The sequence below is a fragment of the Pezoporus occidentalis genome, unplaced genomic scaffold (genome assembly GCF_034315485.1).
Source record: "Pezoporus occidentalis ecotype Australia unplaced genomic scaffold, CSIRO_AGI_Poc_V1 ctg25, whole genome shotgun sequence".
NCBI lineage: Eukaryota > Metazoa > Chordata > Aves > Psittaciformes > Psittacidae > Pezoporus > Pezoporus occidentalis.
The window spans coordinates 6500096-6525535 of record NW_026914394.1 but is presented as its reverse complement, the minus strand read 5'-3'; the positions used below and the strand labels follow the sequence as shown (position 1 = coordinate 6525535).

Sequence of the window (25440 nt, the reverse complement as noted above, 5' to 3'; positions counted from 1 at the left end):
GTGCATCCACCATTTGATATCTGGTATTTTTATCTCCATGGTCTAAAGAGAAGGAGAGTGAGCGCCTGTCCTTGGGAGGGTTTTCTCACATCACAATTGAGATACTTGTCCTCCAGTGCTCCTCATAACATCTTCAGGATGACACTTACAGGCATGAAAACAAAGTGACAAAGAATAGTAGGAACAAGCCAGTTCTTTTTAACACTGTAAATATTGTGGCTATTACCTTCCCAGCATCCTCTCAGCTAATGGCCTGAAACAGGACCAATATTTGATTTCTACTTGCTGTATTTACTTTATAAATAGATACTTCATGGGTTTCATTCTTTACTGAGATTGAATTAGTGGGTTAAATAGACAGAAGTATTTCTTACCGTGGCATACTGATCTCTTAGCATCTTGCACTGACCTGATAACAGGCTAGCAGGAGAGTTAACTTAATGATTTTTTTAAGCTAGAGGCTGACAATAGAGGACACTGAATATTTCTGAAACAGAGATCTTCTTTTCTGCCATTAAAAAGATGGGGAAATCTGAAAGGAGTGTGAATTCCAGGCATACATCACTGTGATTATTGAAGGGCTTTCAGAGAGTGGCTTATCATCTCCCTTGCTTATTTACTTGACAAACCAAAGCCTTGCGCTTCAAAAGCCCCAGCCCCTCAGCCTTAGCGCCGGAGCCACCTCTTAGTAAGGATGAATCCAGTATGATGGTGTTGGCAAGCAGGACATCACCAAGGCCTCTTGTTGCAATTTGCGCTTCAAAACCCTCCCCCCCAACCTTCTCTATTTCATTATAACAATAACTGCATAAAATGAGCTTGAAAAGATATCTGAGGGGACTTTGACTCCCTTGTTTTGCTCTTTGAACTGAACTTCTTCATGAGTAAAGGTGATGAGGGACCTGAAGGGTAAGGGTCTATTTGAGAGGACGCCCGATGCATCCCTGTGAGCCCAGGTGTGATCTCTGCCAGCTGCTTAGGCACAAGATCAATGTCTGATTTCAGATGGACTTTAATACTGTTCACTGAGGTTGGTAATCTGCAGAAGCAATGAATACCCTTTCCTTTACCCAGCATTCACCAGCTGGCAGGACACCCAAGTCCTTCTGTCCCTGTGAAGGATTCCCATTTCCCTGCACATCCTTTGCTGCTGCTCCCCAGCCATGGAGCCGGCTCTCCCTGCCTGTCCCCCCACACCCCCCCGCTTCAATGTGCATATTCATCCTGATTCTAATACACCCTACAGATGCTGCATGCAAATGTACCAAGTGATTCAAATCGGTTCTCTCTGTTTGTAAATGCACTGTTCTGTGACTGCTCAGGGGCACTTCTAACATATGTTCCTTGAGATCTGACGTGACTCAGAATTCCAAGCAAGGAGGAGATTTGCAGCAGAGGCACGCGTGGACCTGTTGTGCTGCCTTGCCTCTCCCCCTGCCCCACAGCACGCACCCGGAGCCTGCCTTGTGTGAGAGCGGGTTCACATCTTTAACTGGATGTGTGTGTAGGGGGGGAGATACAAGCAGCAGAATGCAAATTCTCTGTGAATCGAGCAGAAAAGCCCTATGCTTGTCCCAGAATTTTAGTTAAAGTCTATTATTCAAGAGGTTGGTGTGAAAATAGCATTACTTATCCTCTTGCCTTAAATTGTGTCTGTAGAGACCTGCTCTCTGCGGGCTGGTGATCCTGGAGGGAGAGCTTGGCTGATGGATAAGGGGGCTGGGGAGCAGAGAGGTGTAAGAGAGCCTTTTGCTGCCCCTTCCCGCATGTTTTTCATAACCTCCACATATTCCTTATGATCATAACTGAGACTTCTCAGTCCCTTCTCTCTTCTTGGACAGTGGTACCTGAAGGTCATTTAATAGCTGAAGTTAAAGTTATAGGTCTTTAGGCATGGATGGGTGGAAGTAGTTGAAGCTCCTGCTGGTCTGAGAGGTTCCTCCTCTGAGATGAGCCATCCCTGAAATACCTTGAGGCAGATGCTGAGCACCGTGGTGTGTTTCCAAATCAGCCTTAATGGGCCTAGCTGCCAACTGGGAGAGATGTAGAGCAGGGTGATGTGCTGCTTGGCCGCCTCACTGCAGGAACGGCACCCCATGAAGACAGCCTTCAGTCTTGGTTGAACCCACTTGCATTTGCTAGCCCACGTGGCTTGGTTTCTTTGGCTGAGGAAGCTGGGATTGCTGGAGAGATGCTGCGCTGCCTGTTGGGCTCCCTCAAGTGTGAGGTCTGCATGCGGCAGCCTGGAATCACATCCAGCAAGAAGCTGTGGTGGTCATGATGCTGCTGGGATGGAGCGGCATTCCCTGGGCTCCCAAAACACCTAGCCCTGTTCCACAGATGCCTGGCTGTACTGCAAGCCTGGAGGCACACGTTTTAACACTAGTTCCTCCCGCTGAAGGGGAATAAGTACTTTAACAGTTAGTGTGTTACAATAATTAAAGTTCATGTTACCCTTCTTGAAGCTCAGATGATTCTCTGTTGTCAGCACTTCAAAACCCACCCCCCCAATCTTCTCTTAGCTGCTTCTGGTTCATTTAATGATGTAACAGTGAGAAACAGAGATACTCCTTTTAATGCTGATGTGCAAGGTTTAGAATTAAATGTCTCTGCTGGTTGCTGGGTACTTTCTGCTACTGCCAACCCCATGAACTCTTTAAACATATGCTAATGAGCCCAACTTGCTCCCATTCCTTCTGTATAATCCATGAAGTAAGAAAAGTCTATCTCAGTCTCACTGCCTAATGGCCTCTCTATGTTGTAGTTAGCACAGAAACTGTGAAGTGATGAAGATCAAGAGTTAACTGCATGAATTAAGCAGAGTCCTTCTGACCACACTCCATTAGAAGAGAAAACCGTCTCTAGGGAGACCAAACAAGATTTCTCTTTTATATATATACATTATGAGAGTCGCCCACTGATCCTCCAGGCATTTTGAAACATTACTGGCACCCCAGTGATGTGGACAGAATATAATTTATCAATATCACTACAACTTCCTACCCGAGATGTTGCTGGAATACAGATGTGCCACAGCATAATAAGGCTTGAAGCAATATGTATGTTACATGTAGCATTGCTTTCTATCATGCACCTGACTTCTCAGCCCTGATAGAAGTCTCAAAGCTTTATTAATAGGAATTGCATTTATTTTAGCAGTCTGAACTGCTTTTTCTTCTTCACATTGCTTTGGAATGGCTTTCTGGCGTGGCCAGCACCTGTGTGTGTGATTTGCTCTGAAAACCGAGGGGCAAAGTTATCCAGCAAAGCTCCTGTGATGGATTAATGCAACAGAACCGCAGTGGTCAAACCTTGTGCAGTGGCAGCAGGCTGGCGAGGTTCAGCCACGGGACCCACAACTCTTCTACAGTTCTTTCAAGCAGTATCTTTTCATCTGCAGCAGTTGAGGAGAAAGCAGTCACTGTAAAAGGCTGCCTCAGCTCCAGCACTGTGATGCTATTCTTAGCAGTGTTGTGATTGATTATGGCATCTTATCCAGTTAACTGTAATCAGCTCCTTACCTGAAGTTTCTCATGAGGAAATGGGCCAGTCTTCTCTGCCAGGTTGGACAGGATCATCTGATCTCAGCTTTTAAAGCTATTGATAGTTCATTTCTCTGCATTTAGCTACTGTGATCCTCCTGCTCCTCCTCTTGCTTAAAGCGTTTCTTCCACAGCACCTTCCTCCTCAGCACCCCCTTCCAGGACACTGCCTGTAGCTCTTGCCTCCCAGTGCCTTCCCTGTCCCTGCTTGGGAATGCAGGAACTATCTTTTACCATATGTTTTGTATGTTGTTGAGTGCAAGCATGCATCTTAACTGGCATCTCTGGATGCTGCTCTAGCCCCAACAGTAACGTCTTGAGCAGTAGTGATTGCTGTGTAACTTCTCTAGGGTGCTGGGGCAGTTGGCCTCCAACCTTCCATGAGCAGGTTAGGACATTTTGAACCTGGTAATAAGTTAGTTAATAGAAATCTCTTACTCTATAGTGAGGATCTCACTTGATGTTGTCTGTCTTCTGTTACATACCTGAACGTGAGAGGAGTTCTGCAGGAGTTGGGTGTGCATGTTTATGGTGGCGTGTGCTGCTTGTCATTGCTTTCAAAACAGGGAAAGCTTTGATCTGTCTTCAGGTGCTATTTTTGTCAGTAATTCCTTTAGCCACAGGATCTAAATGCAATTATTAAAAAGGGTAAAGGAACAGGAAGAGCTAAATCCAGTATGTATACTTCTTCTGCAGGTGCAGCGGCCACAAGTCCATCAGATTTCAGTGTGAACTTTGTAAAGGTGTTGTCTGCAGTAGGATGACATGTTGAGGCTTGAGTACAGCATGAGGCTGTATGGTATTTACAGCTATTTTCTTCCCTCTCTGGGTGCCAATAGCTGCCTTTTAGAGCAAACAGCTGGAAGAGCACTCCAGTAATCCTTTTAGAGCTTTTGGGATCTGTGTTTAAGCATTCCTTTTGCTGCTTCTCTCTTGAAGACAATTCCTTATGGTGGGATCTGTGTGATTCTCAGGCACTAGCATGCTATGTGTATAAAGCTATCGCCCTGGGAGGTAAGTGTCCAGATTCCCATTGCCTTGAAGATGGTCACATAGGAAGGTGATCTGTGGTCCTTCACTTCTGGTGCTCGTTCACATTGTGACACTATGAATGCATTTGTTCTATAAAGGCGCAGCCTTTGGTTTGGTTTCGTTGTATTGCCACATCTCTGGGTTTTGCTCTGATATTTATTGTTCGCCACCTTCTTTTTCCTCATCATGTTTTGGTTTGATGCAAGCATCTTAATGGGAAAGCAATTGCTTAGGGAAATATAATGCCTATCAACTGTCTGATCACGGCTGTTTTTATGGAATTAAACTGAGACTGTATCAGTGAAAAGGCTCCATGAAGAAAATTTGCTTCATAAAATTCATCTTGCATATCATGACTCTCTTTGTCCATAGCATTCAGTAGCTCACTGTTCTTTGCCTGTAATTTTCTGCATAATAACAGTTAGCACTTGCATCTGCAAATCAATACACAGGCTTTAGCTCCCGACCGTAGTGAAAGTTGTGTTATTGTATTAAACAATAACCATTACCTTTCATGCCTCGAACTGATCGTTGGTGTTCCGTGTTTCTGTCCAATTTGATGCCAGTCACCTCCTGAAGCTTTAACAAAAGGCAGGAATTCCCCTGGTGCTTGTGGCAATTACACGTTAGTCTTCGCAGAGGCAGAAGATTACTGCTGATTCCATTATGTAAACCCCAGTATATAATGGTTTGTTAATCCTTCGAAACAGCACAGCTAGAAACACTATTTCAACACTCTATTTTGGTTCAATTAAAAAAAAAAACCAACCCCAAAACAATAAATATGATGAATTCCACAGAGTCTGTTATAACCACTGGGGTTTTTAAGATGATCGCTCTCAGGGAACTTATGACGGTGGGAGCTGGACTGTGTGCTGTGTGCTGAACTGCTTCCTTCTGAAGATATTAATTTTCCTTCCGTCGATTAGATGTGATATGCTCGCAGTCTGGCCAGGCAAGAGTAATAGTGGTGATGAAGACAGCTTGTGTTTTACTGTGCTCTAAAATAATTCCATTAAAATCTAGTCTCCTTCCTGAGATGAATTCCTGTTTCCTTTGCTGCATTTGTGATCTCCCAGCTGCCAGCTTTGGCCGCAGCCCTGTCCTGATGGAGAGCTGCGGGCTGTTTTCATGGAATCATAGAAGAGAATTGCAGACTGGTTTGGTTTGGAAGGGACCTTAAAGCTCATCCAGCTCCAACCCCTGCCACAGGCAGGGACACCTTCCACTAGAGCAGCTTGCTCCAAGCCCCTGTGTCCAACCTGGCCTTGAACACTGCCAGGGATGGGGCAGCCACAGCTTCTCTGGGCATCCTGTGCCAGCGCCTCAGCACCCTCCCAGGGAAGAGCTTCTGCCTAAGAGCTCATCTCAGTCTCCCCTCTGGCAGGTTAAAGCCATTCCCCTTGGCCTGTCCCTACAGGCCCTTGTCCCAAGCCCCTCTCCAGCTTTCCTGCAGCCCCTTCAGGCACTGGAGCTGCTCTAAGGTCTCCCCTTCAGGAGCCTTCTCTTCTCCAGGTTGACCCAGCCCAGCTCTCTCAGCCTGGCTCCAGAGCAGAACTGCTCCAGCCCTCGCAGCATCACTGTAGTCTCCTCTGGACTTGCTCCAACAGCTCTACATCCCTTCTTGCGTTGGGCTCCTTTATATAGGCACTGTTAATGTCAGACTTAACACTCTCCTTTGGTCTCACCTCAGCCTTACTTGCAAAAAATGCAATGCTGCATAAGGCCGTGCTCACATTAGTAGGTAGTTCTTTCCCTGCAGAGCTCACAGACTAATAGGCAAGGTGGAGGCTATGAGAGAGAGTGTGATACTCTGTCTTCAGCGGATGGGGAAAAGAGGCGCTAAGAGATTAAGCCCAAGGTCATAGAGGAAGTCTGTGGCAGGAACAGGAATTGAATTCAGCTCTCCCGGGTCTTCGTCCAGTGCCTTAATCACAAAACCCGCCTTTGCCTCTGTGCTTTTCTATTATTTAATCAGCTGGGAAAAAAAAATGCAAATTGATTTAATTAAAGGCGAGTGCAAATTTCTGATTTCAGCCTGGATTCATTCTATGGTTATGGAAATTTTGAAGGATGGAGAACAAACATCTGTAATTTCTTTTCCCGACAGATGTGTTTTCATTGACGCAGCTGTGCAGAAATGGTATTTATGTATTTAGTGACGTGTAATTTTAGCCTAGAAACAGAGCTGATGTTGGACTCCTCAGAGGTGGCATTTTCTGGCTTGCAGGGTAATCTTCTTTCTGGCAAAAAGTCGGTCATGTTTCTTCCCACAGACATGGTTTCTTCCTTTAAAGTGTCTCTCAAAATCATTTTATACTCGATGAAGCAAATCCTCCAAAGGCTTCATTATTCTGATGGTAGCATCATCTGATTGAATATTTCCATCATAATGTCCTTTGGAGGATTTCGGCAGTTTCCACTTGGGATTTTGGAGGCTTGGATCCATGTGTGTTCCCGAGGTTTTGAGGAACTGGTGTAGGAGATTCACATCATTTCAGATGCGCAGAGTTCACTGGGGAGGTAGATGTTAATGTTTGCTCTGGCTGTTGTTTAGAATACATTAGATTGCATCTTTCCGACATGGAAAATGCAAATGCGGCTTCCTTAGGTCCTGCTCAGCAAAGCATTTAAGCATGTGTTTATTTTCAAGCGCATGAGCGTTTGAGCATGCTCTTGCCACACGTTACTAGTAAATCACAGAGGTTAATGCAATTAAGTGTCGCTTGTCGGGTTCCACTGCTCAGGACATCATCGAGAAAGCTCATTCTTCCTGACCTCAGAGCAGCCTTCCAGTATCTGAAGGGGGCCTATAGGGGTGCTGGGGAGGGACTCTTCATTAGGGACTGTAGTGACAGGACAAGGGGTAACGGGTTAAAACTTAAACAGGGGAAGTTTAGATTGGGTATAAGGAAGAAGTTCTTCACTGTAAGGGTGGTGAGGCACTGGAATGGGTTGCCCAGGGAGGTTGTGAATGCTCCATCCCTGGCAGTGTTCAAGGCCAGGTTGGACAGAGCCTTGGGCAACGTGGTCTTGTGTGAAGTGTCCCTGCCTATGGCAGGGGTGTTGGAACTGGATGATCTTAAGGTCCTTTCCAACCCTAACTAGTCTATGATTCTATGATGCAAGGAAAGCATTTACTATTTGTGGCGCATACTGCATGAGATGCTCCTCATGAGTGCTGTACACCACACTCCTCGTATTTTGGTTTCATTCCCCTTGTATTGCCACGTCATTCAGAAGCTGTGGTCCCCCAGTGATGCAGGCGCTTGGGATAGGCTTCATTTCTATGCACAGCAGCTGCCTTGTCAGGCTGAATAGGGCTGTGCGTGTGCTTTATGGTTGGTGTTTTGTGAGTGTTGGTGAGATCAGGGGAGCTAAACAGCTTTTCTGCCTTCATCCTTGATGTTTCTTCCTCATTCACTGAATGAATGGCTTTAGATGATTCTACAAAAATTCTGTGTGTGTTTGGATAATCTGATTCCTATAATGATGCCAGTTTTAGGGCTTTCTAAAGGGCTATGATAGCTCTTAGTATCTCACTGCCTCCTTTCCCCCCCTTGTATTCCCTGGAGAATATCTGACAGATTTTGGCATGTGCCTTCGAAGGAGGAGCTCCTCAGGCTTACATTGCCCCCTCTGAATTACCGTGTGGCTAAGGACTACGTGTTAAGATTGTTCTGCTTATTTCAGGCTCACATTAGGTTTTATGAACTTTAATGAACAGTAAGTAATAAATTTGCTGAAGAAATTGGGTTAGCCTGTGATTAACATTCAGAGTGATGCAGATGAGTGTACCAATGATGGGAACATGTGCTCACATCACGATGAAATGCAGATGAGAGGCCCTGGAGCAAGCCCAAGGATGTGGGCCAGCGCAGTTTCATCTCTGTCAGCTTTAATCTGATCTAAAGTGTGAATGCTACCGGCCTGCAGAAGGGATCTCAAGCCCTGGCAAGACCTAAATACAACTTTTTGTTTTCTATTAGGGGCTATTAAAACGTTTCTTTACAATCAAAGCTCCACAATGTAACAGCTCAAGATGCTGTCTTAAAAACAATATTTCTAGCAGTAGGGAAGAGAGGGGGAGATGGTTGGAAGATGCTTCTTGATTTGGTTTAGCTTTTATAACACGCTGCTTTACTGAGCAGTCATTTTAGTCAATTGAAACCCAGCTGAGCCTCATCGTCTTATGACAGCGCATTTGTACAGAGCAGAGGGGAAAAAAAAGAAGCCACCACCCGCACCCCCCTTTTAAATGAAGTGCAAAGTAATGCTGGAAAAGGAAAGAATAAATCAATTTTAAGTGGTAATCTATGAAGTTGGACAGAAAATGATGAGAAATGAAGCAACTGGTCATAGGAAATTGACCTTGAAAATGGTGTTTATCTTGCGGACGCGGTGGCAGAGCCCTGCTGCTGCTCTTCCAGGCCGGTGGCTGGGGGGGGGGGGATTTAAAGCTGAGTTTCTTTGCTTTGAATCTCAGTTGGATTTTGGGGGAGTTCCTCTGTGTTCTCTGGCAGCGATGCCAGTGGTGCTGCTTGACAGCATCTGGCAGATAGGATTTATTCCTTTGTGGCAGTCTCGTACTTTACTCTGTTGCATGACAGGCTGTGTCTGTTTGGGAGTGGTAATAGCCCAGGGTCCGAAGAATAGCCATGACAGTGTAATAGGTACCAGTGGTAGGAGAAGAGATGCTGTTTTTACCTGACTTTTAATTTCCATACAAATAAACACATTAAAGCGAGTGGACAAATGAGTAATAGGTGTCACCTCTGCTATTTTAAACTGTAGCACCTACTTACACCAGAAGGATGGCTATTGCTGTATTATATATATCTTCATTGACAATAAAGGTACAGAAGGCAGTGGGAGGTGGGATATATTCCCTGAAATTCCTCTAGCAGAAAACAATCGTGTCTTCCCAGGGCAGATGGTCAGATTAACTTCATATTAACTAAATGCTTTTTGGTTCAATTGATGATGCTCTTGCTCTGCCTTTTTAGCATCAGCTGTGTCCGTAAGTTCACCTTACTGAAACATTAGAAATCTTTGTGTCAATTCTAATCTGAACCACGTAAGTGAGCTATCTGGTTTGCTCAGCTGGTTAATACAATCACTGACTTCCTTTGCCAGTGCAGATTCTCTTTCAGCATAAGTCCGATAGCAAACACAGGCAGGATGGTGACTGGGGCTGCCCAGGTCTAAGCGAGAGCATGTCAAAGCCCTCGAGTGCCTGGTGTTGTGGCTGGTGACTTGTGCACTTTGACTTATACCTGAGTTTCTAAGAAGCCTGAGGAATTGCTGATATCGGCCATTAAAGGATGTGGTCTGGGCAATATCTAGAAGTAGCAGTTGTTACTGCTTGCATGGCCAGCATCCCTCTAGCTCTGTGTATATAAGGGCTTATTTTCCCACATGGGACTATGCGGGGTTTGGAGATGCTCCAGCTCAGAGCTGACAGCACTTAGGTTGGGTGCAAGCATCTCCTGATCCATTTTGGTCCGCATGTGTCTAGCAAGGTAGCATCTGGGATGAGCGTGTAAAGGAGGTGAAGGGAAACAAAGGGAGAGAAGTGACAAGCAGGGATGTGATGGTGCTCACCAGCCAGGGTGCCCCACTCGCAGCAGATCTCCCTGGAAAACTCATACCGATCAAGCACCGGTGACATTTGTGTCGGTTGTGTTATTACAGAGCTTGTGCTCTGGTGGAAAGCTAACAAAGAATAAATCGAAGCAATATTCCCAGACTGTGCAAAACTTGGGAATTTCGAAGCAAGCCTTCTCCAGGTACTTAAAATTCAGGAAGGTTTTTTTTGTCCTGGGTCTTGAGATGTTAATAACTTTGACTAATTGTCAACACCACCAATTACTATGACTGATACCTTATCATTCCCCACAATGAGCAATGCTAATTAAAATTGATTGTGCTGCTGTTGTGGCACAGCAGCAAGTTTCCTTTTCATTTTCTGTTTAAACATGAGCTTCTTGTGCCGATTTGGTGAATTAAATAAGGAAAGCTCATTATTCTGCTGTTTATTTTTGAGCAGGGGTTTTTCCGCCACATCGGGAGCCTGTTACAAGTGTCAAAGAAATAGAAGAGCTTGAATTGAGTTTTATTTCTGGAGTACCAAAACACACACCTGATAATAATACTTGGAACTTTCATACCACGGTGCTTTCTTACATGATCGCATTTCTGTATGAACATAACTACTCCTATTATCTCTGTAAGGTGGGTAAACACTATTACTTCTGTTTCCCAGATATTGAAGCTGAGACGCAGGAGCTTTGATTCTCTTAATAGCAGTGCACTTCAAGCTATTCACTTCGATTAGATCAGAGATCTCTGGCTTGCAGCAGCGTGAGCTGGTTGAGTTACAATTTGCAGCATTGGCTTGCTTCAATTCTATGCAAACTTGGCTTTTTATTTCTCCCTTTCCTTTAAAGCATGATCAATTATTTCTCCCAAAGGGAGGATCCAAATTTCCTTGCTGCTGCCTTGCCCTGGGCTGGCTCCTGCCTGGAAATGTTGATTCCACGCATGCAGGGCGCAGCCGTGCAGGAGGGCTGGAGCTGTGCAGCCTCGTGTCCTCCTTTTTTGCTTCATCAGCAGAATCTTCTCCTGTCAGGAAGAGCTGTTCTTTATCAGGAAGAAGCTGCTTGTGGGGAGGAGAGGCTGCTAGATTATAGTGTAGGACAGTACGCTGAAGCTCAGTAGTTTTTGTGTGTGTGTATACATATATATGTATATACATATATATGTGCAGTGCAGTGCTGCAGTCTGAACTCAGCTGTGGTTTTATGTGAACATTTCCATGGGAAATGCTTATGGGATAGGTTATCAATGGAAGATGCACCTCTTTTCTTAGCTATTCTGCTGGTATCCTCTTTTTAAGTGGCTGATTGCAGTTAACAGCACAAGTCTATGACCTTACCCTGTTGGAGATTGATTTAATCTGAACAATTAATTCCTTCCATGATCAATATGTAATGAGTTAATATGTAATGGATATAAATGCATTGAATTGCCTGAGATACTCCTTACTTCCTCCTACTTAGTCTGTAAAATAAGCCAACTACTTCATGGCAGTGATTATAAATATAAGTCTTTTATATGTTGCACTTTGTCATAAACAAGATCTGCCTTAGGTCTTGAGAGAAAGGGAGCCCATGTTTCTGTATGATATCTTGTATGAGCAGCACAGAGGAGTATGTCAATCAGAAAACTGGTTTACATTTATTGGGAAAAACCATTCAAATGCCTGGCACTTGTAAGCAAGATAGAAATATTTATAACACAGAAACACCAATAGCAAAAATCATACCTGAAAAGCAACTATTTCAGTCCTGAACACCACTTCTTGATTATTTACAGCTACATGAGTTTCCTTTGAGCATTGGTTTCTTCTGATCCTGATAGGAGCTCGGAGCAACCTTATAAATCTATAGAGTTCTTTGTGCCATAGTGTAAATGGTTCTTGCTGCTAAAAAGGGGACATCCTGCCCCCTTGGGTTGGCTGTCCTGCAACCCCAGTGGTGTTCACAGGGACCTAGTTCAAGTCAAAGTGTGGCTGAAAAGTAATATAACAAGCAATGATAAGAAGAAATGGTTTTGGCAGTCACCAGCTGCTGGACGTGGGGTTTCTGCATGGTTATGGGAAAGCCAAGGTGGCGCAAGGCAGCGGGTTCTTGGGGCAAGCCCACCTCCACCGCAGCAGCATGGGGTGATGCTCAGTTGAGCTGACCCCGCAAGCAAGGCTTCCTGCTGACTCTCTAATGGTGCTCTCCTGAGCATTTCACCTAGGTTAATTTGTTGGGAAAGTGCTGGAGATGGTGCTGTGGAAGTGCAAAGTGTTCTGACTGGACATCAGCCCTCTTCTTTTGCAGTAAAAGAGCGCTGGTACATGTTCAGCAGACACGCACTGATGGCACCATTATCAAGGAGTTAGCGTGTTGCCATTAGCACATGGAGCTGTGAAATAACATGCCAAGTGTGTCTTCTTGAAACACATTGGACCTAATTCTCCTCTCATCTGTACTGATGCCTCTCCATGGAATACACTGAAGTAGCTCATGATTTACACTGTAGAAAATCAGAGAGGAATCGTGGATGACTGACTTCCTCACTGTAACGAGCTGTACACGGAGGCAGAAGTTTTTGCTTTCTCCTCTATTTCCCACTGTCCCCTGGAGTTTTGCCGTGAAAAGTCAGTGATGAAAATCAAGGATGGGGGGGGGGGGGGGGGGGGGGGGGGCAGGAAAAATGTCATTTGGGTTGTGATTTGCTGTTAATTAAACCTTAGCGTGACACATCCTGTATGTCAGGGGATTCCCGATTCTCATCTCAGTGGCCTGGTAGAACAGAGGAGCATCTCCATCGAGATCAATGCTCGTTATTATTTTCCTCATTATCATCATGATTCTCATCAGTATTTGTTCTACAACACTGGCTGTGGAACAGAAGCATAGGCAGAGATGACCCTTGCCTTTCGCAGGTGAGAAACACAAAAAGGCTACAGAGGAGAAAATGACAGTGAACTCGTGACAGAGAATTAGATCCAACTACTCAAAAGTCAAAATCAGCCCTTCTTTCCACTGCAAATGACATGATGAGATAATCAGTTTTCATTATTTTCATCAGAGTAGTAGCACTTGCACACAGGTGCACAAGATGGTGATGGATGTTATCAGACAGGTTTTAGCTGCATGAAGCTCACACATCTGTGCAGGAGAAGGACTCAGTAGTAGATGGGAATGAAGTCTGCCCAAATAACAGACAAAGCATACGGGGAAAGTGATGGAATTTGGTAAATGGTCCCTAGAGAGAGATGCTCTGGCCTGGAAGGGAAGGTCCACAGCCTTGACCCGTTCACCTCTGGTACACTAAATAGGGTTTTGAGAACTGTTCTTTCTCCTCTGTTGTAAGAGTGTGACTGGAGGGAAAATGCTCGTTTTACAATCTCAGGCCTGAACCATGGCTTTAGGGTGGCACTATAGGTGACAGGGAGCCCAGTCTTACCTAGCAGTAGCAGTGGGTTGACATCAGGATGTGGTGGCTTGGCCTTGGAGAAGAACCGACAGAAGCAAGGTTCAACTCTTGCTCAGTGCCTCATTTACACTGACATGTACGTGTGGGAGGCCTCAAACACAGCAAGCATTTGAAGATCTGACCACCTTGTTTTGCTTATTGACCTCTTGTAAAACCTGTGAAAAGGACCACAGAAAAAGAGGTGTCCTTTGACTTAGGGACCTGGACCTTCCTGCTTAAAGCGTTTAATTTCCTTTGGATGATCTGGAACAGAGAGGACTCTTGCCAACCTGACAGCTTATTTCTACTGATCCGAGATGTAGGAGGAGGAGGTGTGTGATTTCTCTGACTCGTGTTCTGACAAGCTACTGATGATCCCACCGCCATCCCATCAGTGCTGGTAGTTTCTCTTTCTGCTGATAGAAAGTCATCTGAGGTCAGGAAGTGGATGGAGGCGTTAAGGCTTTCACATGGAACTGATGGGATACAAACAGTTTGAAGCTGTAGGCTGCACCACAGGAAAGCTGCAGCTTTCCTGTGTGGGGAAAACCACAGCTCAGAATATAACAGCTATTGAAAGCTTTGGGGTTCGGGAGCAGATCAAAACTAGTGAGGATCTGTCTTGCTCCCAGCCTGATGAAAGGGGTGTTAATCCTGCTGCTCATAAAGAATTTAAGATTATAAATGTGTGAGGCACAGCCTGGAAGATTAGAAGAACATTTAAATAAATGATAGAGGCTGGATTGACAGGAAGGCTGTCATGCCGGGATCAACTTTTCTCTCTTCCACACTAGCCAGTTCCCAGCCTCCATAGCTTAAAGTTATGGAGAAGCAGTGTTCTGATAGAGGTTATCAGGATCCTGCCTATGGCAGATGTCCAGTGGTCCCTGTCATGCCGTCCATCTGCAGGTCCTGTACAGTGCATTTATCACTCTGTGGGATGCTGGTTTAACAGCAAGCTCCTCCAAATAAACTCTTGGGAAGAAAGGCATGCCTGCCAGGGAATGGACAAGTGCAGTGGGTTGACCTTAGCTAGCTGCTCAAAGGTCCATCCAGCTGCTCTCGCCCCTCCTCCTTAACAGGGTGGAAGGACAAAACGTGATGGAGGAGCTCATAGGTTGATAAAGACATCACTTACCAGTTACTGTTATGGGGGGAAAACCAATTTATGGCCACTTAAAACTGGAGTAGGATGGTGAGAAACAAAGACAGAAACTTAAAACATCTCCCCACGTCTTCCCAGGCTGAAATCCACTCCTTCATTCCCAACTCCTTTACCTCCTCCTCCTCCCCCCGCAGCAGCATAGGGGGGGTGGGAATTGGGGGTTGTGGTTATTCTGTAACAGCCCCTCTCTGACACTTCTTCCTCCTTACACATTTTCCCTGTGCTTGTGTGCACCCATCCTCCAGGATGAACCTTCTTCAGTGTGGAGTCTTCAGTATGGGTATCTGTTCTGGACTGATCCTCTCCTTGAGCTGCAGGGAAATACCTGCTCCAGTATGTTGTAGGAAATTTGCCCCCATGACCAAAGGCACCAGAGCTACCCTGTCCAGCAGGAAGCAGCTTCTGCTTGCAGGGCACTTGTGGCTGGCAGTGGTGGGGATCCACGCATGGGGACCCCAAATCTGTTGTTTGTGCATCCACGAGGTAAAGAAGTGATTTGAAGTGTTTTCCTGGCCGTTCCAACACACCAGCTATGCCTTCTGCCTCTTGTTGTAGCTTTGGTCTCCCCTTCTAGGAGCAGCATGAAGTTGCAAGCGTTTCATTAGGTAATCTTATATTTTGGTTTAAATGCTCACATAAAGGTTTAGCTATATTTCAGAATATTATCGAATCATATCATAGAATCACAGAATGGTTTGGGTTGGAAGGGGGCTTCTAATATCTTAGATAATAGCTTTGGTTTATAAAGCAAAGGACAATGCTGATTTATTGCAGGAAACAACCAGAATACTGTTTTTTTTTTTCTTCTGAAAAAGGTTTCATTGCAAGGTATAGGATTAATGCATCACTCAGAAAACCAAACCAAACCCACCATATTTATTCCGACCCTTCCTCTCCAAGCGTTGAGGATCTGCTCAGGTTCACCTTCATACTCATTTTTGCTGTGTTAGTGGCACTCACCACACTGAACCCAGCACATGCTTTCCAGGTTCCTCCAGGAACCTGGTTTGAGGAGATGCTCTTTGCACCGAAGTGCTTTGTGGGTCAGACTCTGGAGGTGAACTCATGTCATAGTCAATGTTTGCTGTGGGTAAGAAGGAGTTTGGGGCTGTTATGGCCCCACAGAGGGTGGCAAGCTGCTCCCTCTCATGTGAGCATTATAACGTGGTGTGTGTGCGTAGCACATGGGTTAATGGGCTGCGGCTCAGCCTTGCTGGAAATTGCTTGTGACCATAGCACTGCGGTGATGTTTGACCTCTCCTGGCCCTGAACCAGAGCAGTGTCCCCTTTGGGTGAGATCCCTGCTGCTCTTTGCAGCAAGCTACAACTCTAAACCTTTTTATGCACTTCAGATGGCTGCTGGGGAGAGGAGGCACAGGATATTTCCCTCTTATGAAAACCCCTTTTATGGGGAAAGGTATATTTTAGCAGTATGGATTTTCCTGACGTATTTTGTTGAAAGGCAGCGTGGTTGCCAACGTGCATCTGCGTGTGCTAGGAGCACAGAGCTGGGTGTTGGGTTTGTGTATGGTAATTTGCCCCTCCGGAGCACAGCACAGCTAATGAGCACAGTCCCTCCAGTCATAGGAAGCACACAGACCCTCATCAGAACATATTGCAACCAGCCTCTGCTGACCAGACTCATGGAAAAGCTGTATTTGATGCATGTTGCATGGCTTTCATTATTAATTCTGAATCCATACAGTTAGGGGTCCAAAATTAATATGTTTTTATCCATTAAGTCCATTAAGTAAGGAAAATATTGATCCCTACCTCAATTTCTCACTGTTATAAAATAGGGATTTTCATTGTTTCATTAGTTTGTCAATGCACGGCATGTACTGGAGTTGGCAATACATCTTGTATGAACATCAGCTCTGCTATCCTCTTCCCTTCCCTTCCTTCCACCAAGACTTAGGTCTTTTTTTTGTTTCCCTTCTAGTGGGTGTTGTGGGATACGTCTGCTCCATGGATAGAAAGGATAAAATGCCTTCTTGTGACACCAGAAAGAAAATGATCCAGGGAGTTACAGACCACTAAGTCTTTCATTTGTACCTGGTAAATGGGTTCAAATGATAAGCAAAAAAGAAAACATTTGGGAGATGCTGATAAAATCAGGCTTATCCAGTAGAAAGGTACTGAGGTGTATGGCTGGAAGTGATAGGAAAAGCCTAAGTTTGATGACCCATCAGGTCACTTACAGTCTTTCACTCTTAATCTCTTAGAAGTCTTTGAACTTGTCAATAAGAAATGAAGAGAGAGAAACTGGCTTATCTCATTCATTTATGATATTGAAAGCTCTTTGGCAAGGTATCTCGTAGAAAGCAGTCAGACAAGGTAGGTGTGTGACAGGGAAAAGTATAGTCGTGACTCAAAACCTGAAGCTGAAGATTAGGTATAACCAGGCAGCTTTCACCATTGCAGAGGGTTAAACCAGGGGTTCCCTCAGTGTTCCTAAGTCCTCCATGAGGTCTTTGATCTGGGATGGAGATGGGGTGGAAGGGTAGCTAGGTTTGTCCTAGCTGAGGTCATTCAAGCGCAGGGAAGGCAGTAAGGAAATTGGAGCAACCTAAAGGAGCCAATAAGCACAATGACATAACACGTTCAGTGTTATTGTGTGGCTTTTCCCCCACCCTGTGTTTGCTATGGTCAAACCACAAATAAACCAGTGTTCAGTTCTGCAGTCCATGCAGGAGAACATCCTGGTGGGGCTGCTGATGGGGGAAGAGATGACCTTTCTATGATAACCTCCCCAGGAGGGTCTGCATTTCAGGAGGGTCTGTGCCAGGGACTTCAGACTCTCATTAATGATGCTTTTTCAGAAGTACAGAAGGCTCAGAGAAACACATACACAACAGTATCAAAAACCCCAGCAATGGTACTTGGCATCAGAGTACTCCCGTTAGTGAAGGAACCCAAATTAAGAGGCTTCACGTATCGGTAAGAACACTTTCCCAAATCACTACTGGGATTTCAGTTACATTTTCTTCCTCCTTTAGACCTTGCATCTTGTTTCTTTTAAATAGCTCTTTGTCCTAAACAGAAACCTTGAATCAGAGTTAGAAACAGGTGATTCCTTTGCTTTGCCTGCTGCTCTGTTATACCTGGGTGGGTTCCCTGCACCACTGATTTAGATCACTGTGCCTTCAAATTGATGGAGCCTCCTGCCTTTCCTTCCTTCTCTTCCCTTCTCATCTCTCTGCCTTTCCCCACTACTGTTCAAGCTGGAAAAGAGCCACTATATATCCCTTTCAAATGCAGGGACTGAAGTCCTCAATGTTGCTAATTAGCAGCAAGAGACTTTTAAGGAATTGCAACGTTGCGTTGTTACGATTTGGGAAACAAAAGCTGAATAAGAACTGTAACGCTTAACTATGGAATTGTACTTTATTTCTCTCTAATACAGGCTAAGCTGCCTTACAGCAATCTTTTTAAATGTAATGATTGAGACTATTATAGGAAATACTATACAAAGCAACATATTTTTTTTTTGCAGCCTAAATAATAAGTAGGGCAAGGTTTTAAATGAGGCTAGAGTAATGAATGCTGTACAATAATTTTGATGATGAATTTCCCCGGAGGGTAAAGTGGAAGAACAGAAGCAGGCTGTATTTAATCATGCAAAGTTAAAGGAATGCAGGCCAACAAATATTTATAGAGATGTACAGCGTTTCTAACCTTTTCTGAGCTATTCTTGCCCCTTTTCACCTGAGAAACATGGCAAAAATTGGCATGTAGTAATTATGAGGAGGAACTGATCACATAGGGTCAAGTGTTTCTTTTGATGCAGTGCACAGAATTTCCTGCTTCCTTACAGGCTGGAGGACTCGAACAATAAGACATTTGTTTTTCACAGCTATTTCATTCATCAGTGACTCTGAAAAGCTTGCTTTGAGCAGATAGATGACATATTCTGCAGCTGCTCTTCACCTGGTATTGACCCAAGGAGATGTGTCCCCACCGTAAGAGCAGAGCTCTGTGCAGAGATACTAATTCTGCTCCCAAAAGCAACATCTTAGAATCACAGACCAGTTTGTGTTGGAAGAGACCTTAAAGTTCACCCAGTTCCAACCCCCTGCCAGGGGCAGGGACACCTTCCACTAGAACAGGTTGCTCCAAGCCCCATCCAACCTAGCCTTGAGCACTGCCGGGTTCACATACTGAGCAGGCTCCCAATCTTTGCCCTGTGCTCCATCACCAGGTGTAGACCTGCTCTTCTGATGCCTGTACCAAAGGCCATCATGCTCAAAGGTGATGCTTCTCAGCTGTGGTTTAATCCAGACTTTGCTGTTCGTTTTGAGGAGGCAAGCACAACTTCAGAAACTAGCAGACAGTTAAAAAGTCACTGCTGGCATTTGGCTTAGCATGTTCCTGGTGGTTTTGCCCAGAGGCACATGTTTGTGATAGCATTAGGCAATCATTCCATAAAGCATAGGGTTTGGTTGCTTTGGGGGGGGGGGTTGGTTTTTAATAACTGTTCAAAGTAGGGTATTTCAGCAGACTTTAGCTCAACATGTACCAGTATTCACACCGCAGAGGCAAAACCTCAAAGATTTCTATTCTGCTCATCAATACTTAAAGTGTATATTGATTTCCAATTTAGGTGTTAACTTTTTAGCTCTTAGAAATGCTCTTGATATCAATTTTCACCTTGCGTGGTGTTCATTATGAACGCTACGATTGCAAGCGAGCTAGAATCTCATCTGGCGAGACGATTAGTTCGAGTGAGTTCAAGATTGCAATGTGCAAAGATTTACTTGTCTTGTCTAAGCATCATGGTACCATGAAATATCTGCTTTTAAGGCAACGACCTGAGAAATGCTTTTATTCTAGCCTGGCACAGGCTTCCCCTACTGTTTCTCAGTCTGTGTAGCCTCTGAAATGATATAACAAACTAATTAATAGCGCTGTTTATTACATTCATGTTGTTTTCACATCATAACTCATAGAAAATGAGCCTGAGGTCCACAGCTCACGTTGCTGGGTGGCTGGCCTTTATTTAAGCAATAAGCCACACATGACAAGCAGTGCATTCCCATGCGATTATGCCTCCTGTAGCGTTAGGAGGCACAAGGTCAAAAGGCTCAGTGGCTTTGACTACCTGAGAAGTGCCATGTAATCCCCTGCAAATGGGCTGTCTGCAATGTGTTATTGCTGTATCAGAATAATTTCTTCTTAAAGGCAGCCCCCTGAATTACCTCTGTAATTGGCACAGGTATGACTTCACTGACTGCCAATCAGAAATCCTCTTTGTCTTGGGTTTTAACACCTTCATTTCAAGTTCAGGCCATCTGAATAAATGGGTTTTGTTAATGGTGTTTTACCCTTTTTGTGCTCTGAGTCCCATCTGCTTGTTTTTAGCAAGGAAAGCCCAGTTTGTGCTTTCCTCCCCCTGCAGTAGCTTTTGTATCATCAGCAGGCACCGAATAGTGACTGCAAAGTCTTGGTAGAGCTGGTAACAGTCAGGCCATGGCCTGACTTGTAGTGCCTAGAATGTTATTTAGACTCAGGAGCTCAAGGAAGTAAGGGGAGGGTGGATAGCAAGGTAAGCACTTCAGGATACGGAAGCCATGGCCGGGATTTCAAAATCGATGTGTAGCCATCAAATGCTTTCAGCCTAGCTGCGTCTCTTCCCTTTTATTGGCAAACATAACCCCAAAATGATAAAATCATCCCGATTGACAGTCCTTGTTGATAAAAACAGTACACATAGGTCACAGCTTCACTAGCCTGAGCAAATGAGGAGCAGGCCACAAGAAGGACACTATCTATCTTAGTGATACTGAAAGGACTGTAGACGGTATGGTTTTTGGAAGGGGGGGCCCAGATGGGGGGGGGGGATTCCCCCTTTTTTCTCCCCACTTTTAAGCCCCAGCAGAAGAGAAGGTAAAGGCACAGCTCCTGGGAAGCTCCCTGAAGTTCCTTGGCTTGTTTCACTGTCTTCCAGCCAGCAGTGATTTCTTTGGCAGGGGATAAAAAAGCCTGCACTGATTCCCGTGGTCAGTCCCAGAGGTTGTTGTTCCTTTGGGAAAATGGGAATAGATGCCAGAGGTCATAGATCACCTGCACCTCGTGTCTGCCAGTGGGTGGGATGAGAGCATCTGCGCAGGGGAAGGTGTGAAACCCGCTAGTTGAGGGATGCTGTGAAAGTTGCTCCTTAGGCTTTGGGGACAAAGTGAGAGGAATCATCATCCTGTTAGAGGGCAAAAACTTAACAAATAGTTTGAAAGGCTTAAAATAAATCTATCTCCATAACCTGCCTGCAGTACTTATTTCCTTAGATATGTTATAGAGGTAACGATACCTCCACCGTGAACTCAATTAACCTTCCGCAGCCTTCCGTGTGACAGGGAATCCTAAATCTTCTTCTTTATGAGTATGTGCAAGATTTGAAGCTGCTCTGAACTTAGCATTAATAAATGGCATTTCCTAATTAGTGCCCATTTATTTGTTTTTTGCAGTGAGAAAGATACGGTGGCTGTGAGCGAGATCTAGCGCTCATGGTTGAGAAGAGCTTTTCACAAAGGAGTGAGGTACCTTTATATTATTATTATTATTTATTGTTATTGCTGTTGTTGTTGCAACCCTGTTGCTCTGTGTGTGCCTTTTGGGGTTTCCACTGTTCAGTGATGTTGTAAGATGATACTAAGGAATTTCTTTGTTTCTCTGTGTTGTTTTGTATGAATGGGCATCCGTTGCCTATAAGAACTGTGCCTCTCCTCTGCGTGAGACCTGCTGTGTTTTGAGTTTCCTATGGAAGTGCTATGGGAAAAAGGATAGGAAGAAAAACCTGTGTACCACAACTCAGTTTCCCTACTAATCTTCCCTCTGCTCTGTGATACATCCTAGTAGGTGCATATTGACTCAGTAATGTTCACTCCTGCCTCGCTTCTGAGACCTTTGCATGAAGACAGGCTGTACAGAGCAAAATGTATCATCTGGGAGGGAGGATGTCAGCAATAAATGAGAAAACAAGAGAAATGGATGATCCGCTATAATGCATACCCTATAATATAATCATTGTTGTTTGATAAGAGACACTCTTGCAACTCTCAGTGCCCTGCTAGGTATGTCTGGATTTATTATTCAGAAAGGCACAATCAAATCTCTTCATTCAGTTGACAAATGGGAGCTATTCAATTCAGTATCTGCCTCTTATTTATAGCATATAGTGGGGTGATTTATATGCTAGCTCCGCATCTTCCAAAACAGTTTTAATTAGCAGCACTGGCTATTAGAATGAGAGTTCTGCAGCTTCCCTGTCACACACATCCCCTTCAAACTGAATAGAAATCTTGCTCTTTGCCAGGCAGTGCTTCTCTATTTATCTCTTTTGGTAACGGTAGCAAGAGCCTAAGCTACTAAAGCAAGTGCTTGATTAGCTCAGAGGATGCGTTTCTGTTTCCAGCTCCAAGGGGGAAGACAGGGGAGGTTGAAGAAGGTAATGCCATTGTTGCTGTGCCTTGGGGAAGCAGGGCAATCCTTGGGGCATTAGCACTAACGTCACCCAGAGCCTGCCAATGTCTTAAGTGGCTTTGGTTTTGAGACCAAAGGAAGTGTCAAAGATGCCAGGTCCAGCTGCTCAGGCTGCGTGCATGGATGTTCCTGGATCCTGCTCTGCTTGGAGAAGGATGGATTGGAATGCTCATCTCAGCATGTCCTGTGGTTAGAGCACTCGCATGATTTTTCCTTTGTGCATTGTCTGATGGTGTAAGTAAGCATTTCCCCCAGCTGTTCCCTGATCAGGAGAGCTGCTCTGGCTTGTGGTCTAATTGGTACCCCTGAGGTACAGACCAGCGCACAGCACGGCACAGAGGTGAATTCAGCAAAGGCACTAGTTTGAGGCCCTATTATTTAAACGCATCTGGTAGGAACGTGATTCCTTTGAGATCTCTGCCTATCTGTCAAACCTGAGATCAGCCAACAGGTTCAAAAGTTATTTGGGGGAGCAGTGACTGACAGTACAATTGCATGTCTCTTGTTGTTTTTTTTTCCTGAGAAACCAGGCAAAAAAAGCGCAGGAAACGTAAAGAGTTATTTTTGTGCTTTATGCAGCGTGGGTAGCATGCAGAATGGTCTGTTGTTATGCTTCCACTGATCATTTTTTGACATGAGCAATGCAGTCATTCTGTCTTCACATCAAGGAAGCCTTTGTACTACTTGTCACCAGCGCGCAGTGCCTCTGTATACGTGTAAACTCGATGTTTGCTGCATCCCGTCGTCAACGCTGCTGCTGCCTGCGGGTGCTGCTAAATCTTTGGGTGTTTTACAGCAGCGTGCTGTCAGTGGCATTTATTGTGGAGAGCAAGAAAACCTTAGGAAGTCTTTAATTTGAGGTGGATAATAACATGAAAATGAGCACTGGACCTGGTCGCAGATGCTCAGTGTCTCTATGTGTCCTTCCCCTGGAGGAAGGATGCAAGCCACAACCGAGAGAGAGGAGGTTGAGTGAAGTTCATTGCTGTACTTTTGTAGTTCAACGCTGTACATGTGTAGTGCTTAGGAGGACTGATGGGAAAATGTGGCAATAGGAGATGAGGACACAAGAAATCCTGCTACAAACAAGCCTGCAATGAATGTGGTCAGAAGGAAGGGTGAATGGGGTGGGGAATAGTAGGGAATGGAAATGGTTCCTGCAGTTTGCAGCTGGGTTCAGCCTGGAGAAGAGAAGGCTCTGGGGAGACCTTAGAGCAGCTTTCAGTACCTAAACGGGCTACAGGAAACCTGGAGAGGGGCTTTGGACAAGGGCCTGTAGGGACAGGACAAGGGGAATGGCTTTAACCTGCCAGAGGGGAGACTGAGATGAGCTCTTAGGCAGAAGCTCTTCCCTGTGAGGGTTCTGAGGCACTGGCACAGGGTGCCCAGAGAAGCTGTGGCTGCCCCATCCCTGGCAGTGTTCAAGGCCAGGTTGGACACAGGGGCTTGGAGCAAGCTGCTCTAGTGGAAGGTATCCCTGCCTGTGGCAGGGGTTGGAGCTGGATGAGCTTTAAGGTCCCTTCCAACCCAAACCAGTCTGGGATTCTGTGATAGTCTGATGGGTTCTGCAGCCAAGACAGCCCCACAGCCACGTGTAATTCACAAATTAATCCCTACACTGAGAAGAAGTCACAGTTCTCTCTGGCTGAACACAAGTTAGATTTTGATTTTTTCATCTACAAATGTTCTGGTTGGGTATTTTTATTTCCTTTTCTGAGCATATTGATAAAGCACATTGCTTAAGGACGCTTACGAATTATTAACATACTTGGTCTTGTCTTCAAGCCAAGTGAATAGTATTCTGCAAGCTCTCTTTGGATATTACACTAAGTGCTTTTCTGCTGCAATTCTAATACAATATAGGGCTGAATTTGATAGTGTTACCTATTAGTGATTAGAGAGTGTAGGGCTGAATTTGATAGTGTTGCCTATTAGTGATTAGAGAGTGTAGGGCTGAATTTGATAGTGTTACCTATTAGTGATTAGAGAGTGTAGGGCTGAATTTGATAGTGTTACCTATTAGTGATTAGAGAGTGTAGGGCTGAATTTGATAGTGTTGCCTATTAGTGATTAGAGAGCGTAGGGCTGAATTTGATAGTGTTGCCTATTAGTGATTAGAGAGTGAAGGGCTGAGTTTGATAGTGTTACCTATTAGTGATTAGAGAGTGTAGGGCTGAGTTTGATAGTGTTACCTATTAGTGATTAGAGAGTGTAGGGCTGAATTTGATAGTGTTACCTATTAGTGATTAGAGAGTGTAGGGCTGAATTTGATAGTGTTGCCTATTAGTGATTAGAGAGTGAAGGGCTGAGTTTGACAGTGTTACCTATTAGTGCTTAGAGAGTGAAGGGCTTTCAGTGTGTCTGTACAGCACAATTGGCTTTGATTGATAGATTAGGCTTTGTGCATCTCATCAGTTTTAAATTTACCTTAATGAGGTTTCCTGTTAGAATTCCTCTTTTCCCCAGCAGTTTGAAAACATGAACTGAGGAGGAAAAGAAAGAGGAGAGAGAGCACTTTTGTTCATAAACACTTAAATTGTACATTAGTCAGTGGTACAGGCTGAACTCTGCCAGAGGAAGGTCCTTTTAAATTAACAAAATATTAACATTGTAATTATTGAGCATGGATAATAGTTATGAATTATGGATCAGCCAGGTTAGCAAAGTCACAGCTGCCTAATAGAGAAAGGTATGATGGGAATGTAAGGGAAGATGATTGAGGATTCCCTCTTAATGTTTTCATATGCTCCTCTCAGTAAAAGACGTTGCTTCTCCTTCTGCTGGACCCAGAGAGCTGTGGAAGCCCACCAAGGGCTGGAGCATCACTGCCTGAGGAACAGCAGTTCTATGGGAGGATGGCATTTGTGCCACCAGAGCTTTTTGGTGCGCCAGCTCAGCTGGGAAGCCCTAGGTGCTGAGCTGTATTTGGCACCCTCACCATTTGTCACCACTGAGAAGTCCTGGTGTGCTCCAAGGCGCTCCAAGGGATTCACTGCTGCTTTTAAGCCTTGTCTTCCCTGAGGCGGCTGGGGAGGGTGGCAGCGATGCCGGGGTGGTTTAAGGACCGTGGTTCTAACTTTGCTGATGACCCACTATCTCATCTTGAGAAATAGCTTCCCGTCATTGCCTCTCCGCTCCCCTGTCTGTAAGGTGAAGATAACGTCATGTCATACCTACCTCTGCAAAGGGTTTTGA

The 25440-nt window shown here is 44.8% G+C and overlaps 1 protein-coding gene across 3 annotated transcripts in view; it reads left to right on the top strand.

The window, feature by feature from the left end:
• DAB1 (DAB adaptor protein 1) overlaps positions 1 to 25440 on the top strand; it is a 479582-nt gene that overhangs the window by 209275 nt on the left and 244867 nt on the right. For all 3 annotated transcript variants that reach the window (XM_062623134.1, XM_062623133.1, XM_062623137.1), the window contains exon 2: positions 21231 to 21302. The gene's annotated coding sequence lies outside the window, so the exon portion shown is untranslated. The remainder of the gene's footprint in view (positions 1 to 21230; positions 21303 to 25440) is intronic.